The sequence below is a fragment of the Hevea brasiliensis genome, chromosome 15, assembly GCF_030052815.1.
Source record: "Hevea brasiliensis isolate MT/VB/25A 57/8 chromosome 15, ASM3005281v1, whole genome shotgun sequence".
Lineage (NCBI taxonomy): Eukaryota > Viridiplantae > Streptophyta > Magnoliopsida > Malpighiales > Euphorbiaceae > Hevea > Hevea brasiliensis.
This window is the reverse complement of record NC_079507.1, coordinates 59,963,141-59,967,000: the sequence shown is the minus strand read 5'-3', so window position 1 is coordinate 59,967,000 and position 3,860 is coordinate 59,963,141. Positions and strand designations below refer to the sequence as shown.

Below are 3,860 nucleotides of genomic sequence, written 5' to 3'. Positions count from 1 at the left end.
TAGCTTAAATTTATTGTTAACATTTTAGAGTTTTAATATTTTAAATAATAATATTAAAATTTTTTTAATTAAAAAGTTTTTTTTAATTAATAATAATTTAATGACCTAATTAAATCTTATATATATTTCTTCTAATTTTATATATATATATATATATATATATATATATATTATCATGTATAAGAGAGTATTCTACTAGTTTAAAATTATAATCAAATTAAATTTAATCAAACAAGGATTGGACATCCCTACAACATAGGGTTAAAATCATTGCTAAAATCTTAATTTTAAAATTGGGTTGATTGAGCTAAGAAGCTGACGATATTCATGCATCAAATTTGCAAGAGAAAGGTAAATTTTCACATGCTACAATTAATGTTGGCCACAACTTTTCCCATGTTGTATTGCCAACACAAAAGTCCCACCATTTATTAATGATAGCTTGTTTTCTTTCTAATATCAGGGACATCTGTTCGTTATTCCTTGGTTCTTCAGTACAAAAGTCCTTATCTAACTGTGACAAGGTTTTAGAAAATATTTTTTAAAAAAAAAAAGCACACATGGTCATAAATTTTGGTCCATGCTGTGGACTCCACCACATATTGGCCAATAATTTTTATTTTTTCTAGTAAAATTCTTAATCTTGAAAAATAACTTAAAAAAAAAATCATACAATTTATAATTTTGGCCTGTGATGCATACATTTTGCATAATCATTTAGGTTTAATTTTATAGCCATTTTATTTAATTATTAGTCACTTTTAGCTAATTTCATTAGTTATTTAGTTAGTTTTTCATAATTGTCAATTTTGGATTAATTTGTAATTTTTACTTTGTTTTGTAGGAAAAATAGTGTTTTTGAAGGACTGAAGAGAAATTTTGCCATTGAGAAGTGACTTCTACAGCCAAAAATGTCAAAAACAAGTTTTCAAGCTGAAATATGCATTGACCAAATTGTGCATAACTTGCCGCATAAGCTATGCAGATCTGCATAAGGAGAAAAATCACTGTTCCAATACCTACCGAAATGTGCATAAGGAGACTGCATAGCTTATGCACATTCATGCCTCCCTTATACACTCTCACGGAATTGTGCATAACCTATGTACCAAGTCATGCAGTTTCGCATAAGTGAACCAGAACCAGCCGAAAACTGCATAAGGGACTGCATAACTTATGCAGTCCACTTATGCAGTCCAATAAAGGTTTCATTAATGAGCTGGCAGAAGATTCCCTCAGAAAATTCCTCCTAGAACACACCATTTTAGGGCTCCATGTCAAAAAATGCCATAAATAGTCCCATTTTCCCATTTTAGAAGGGGGGACAAGGAGCAGAAAAGGAAAGGAAGAGGAGAGGCAGAATTTGAAGAGTCACTTTCACCTTCCACACCATTTTCAACCAAGATTTGCAGATTTCTTTCTTTTCTTATATTTTTCTACATTTCTAGTGTTTAATTTCTTATTTCTTAGCTTAGATTAAAGCTTTATTTCCTTATAAACTCATAATATCTTGTAAGCATTATGTATAGTGAGTAGTTTACTTTTGATTCTGGAGTAAGGGTTGTAATATTTAAGATATTTTATGGATTTTGATTGGGTAATCCATATTTTGTGGTCTTAATGAGTTTTATTCATTTCTTGTGTGCTTAATGACATGCTTAGTGTAGGATCCCATTAAGTAATGTTCTTAATCCATGGTTGAAGCACCGAAAGGAGAAGGCCCTGTGATAGATAATCAAGAAATTGGACTTAATTAACTTAGACCTAGAAATAGGCAAAGGATTAAGAGGATTCACAGATTAATTAAAGAACTTAATGGGTCTTAATTAACTCTAAGTCCACGAAAGTAGGATTAGATCAATTAAGGCACTCTTTGTCTCACTCGAAAGGGAATTCAAAGGATTTAAGAATTAATCTCCTTAAAACCCATAAGTTTCATAAAATTGGATAACCGATCTAAAATCCCAAAATAGCTCAAATATGAAATCCCGAACTCCGGAATCGCCTTTTTATCATTGCTAATTTTCAATTGAATTTAATTGCTTGCCATTTTAGAATCTTGCCATATTTGAACTTGCTTATTTCAATTTGATGCAATTTTAGTTTAACTAATACATTGTTGAATAGAATATTAATTTTGCACATATAGATTTCACATTCTCAATACCCATCGATTCATTACTTTAATTTCAAAAATACTTCAATTTAGTCAACTTTTATATCAAAAATTCAATCATTAACACAACTCCTCGTGGGAACGATATCTTTTCTATATTACTTGTACGACCCGTGCACTTGCGGTTGGGCCACATCAAGTTTTTGGCGCCGTTGCCGGGGAGTTGTTTGTTTAAGATTGAATTCTTGATTATTTTAATTGTCTATAGTTTTATTTTAGTTTTTGTTATCTTTTCATTTTGTGTTTGTTTATTCCTTTTCAGGTACTTTTAACCTTTTATGAGAAGAGCTAGAAGCACAAGTGACACATCCTTATTGTTCAATCCTGAAATTGAGAAATTTTGTAAAGCCAACAAGAAAGAAACCAGAAGAAGGAAAGAAGCTTTGAGAGAAACTGAATTAGAAGCAGACATGGCTGATGAAAGAATTAGAATTGGTGTTGGTAATGCTGGAAATGGTCAAAACAATGAAAATGAAGCCCAAGGGGAAGAAGTTGTTAATGCTAACGTGCCTAGGGGAAGTATGATGGATCATGCTTTTCCTCGTTTTGATGACTTGAGAGAGAGCATAGCAAGACCAAGGATTGATGCAAATAGTTACAAAATGGATTTTGGAGTTCTTCAAATGATTCAAAATTCTCAATTTGGAGGACATCCTTCTGAAAATCCACACACACATCTGAAGAAGTTTGCTATGATTTGCGACATACAAAAACAATATGGAGTGTCTGATGATGCAGCAAGATTGAAGCTATTCCCATTCTCTTTGAAAGATAGAGCATTGGATTGGCTTGATTCTTTACCTCACAACTCCATCACAAATTGGGAGCAACTAACTGATGCATTTCTTGCACAATACTTTCCACCTGGAAAAACTCAAGAATTGAGGAATCAAATGACAGCTTTCAGACCAAGAGAAGATGAAACTCTTTATGAGTCATGGATGAGATGGAAGGAATTAGAGAGACAATGCCCACATCATGCCATTCCGAAATGGATGATAAACCAGAATTTCTACACAAATGTTACTCCTGCAATTAGAGGGATTATTGATGCTCAAACAGGAGGAGAATTTATTATAAAGCATGAAGATGAAGCTTATGAGCTATTGGAGAAAATTGCAAAGAATACTCATCTTTAGAGTAGTCCAAGAGGACCAGCTCCAACTCAAAAGAGGCAAGCTGCTGGAATGTATGATCTTGATCCATTCAACATGATTAATGCAAAGTTTGATGCACTTACAAATGTCCTTGCTAAGAAGATGGAAGATTTGAGTATGTTAGTTGGTTCATCATCATCATCTGGAAGTTCACAACAAGTTGCTTATGCAGAGGGAACTACCAGCTGTGGAGTAGACTATGGAGAGCAAGCTGCATATGTTGGCAATTATGGAAACAAACAAATGGGGAATCCTTACTCTCAAACTTATAATCCAACTTGGAGGAATCATCCCAACTTTTCATGGGGAAATCAGCAAAGTCAAGTTCCAAATCAGAATTTTCAACCACAACAGCAATAAGGAATTCCATATCAGCAAAATAGGCAACCATTGCCTAATTTTCAGTAGAAAAATATGAACCCTCCTCCAAAACAGCAAGAACAAAGTTCTACCACTGAAGCTTTATTGCAACAGATTCTTGCTAACCAAAATAAGCATGATGAGGAGATGAGAGAGATGAAAGCAAG

General features: G+C 33.0%; 1 non-coding gene across 1 annotated transcript; it reads right to left on the bottom strand.

Moving 5' to 3' along the window:
* Positions 1 to 3,054: 3,054 nt before the first annotated feature.
* Positions 3,055 to 3,161, bottom strand: LOC131174198 (small nucleolar RNA R71). The gene has a single exon (XR_009144446.1). It is a non-coding gene; the product is annotated as a small nucleolar RNA R71 (small nucleolar RNA).
* Between the last annotated feature and the right edge of the window lie 699 nt (positions 3,162 to 3,860).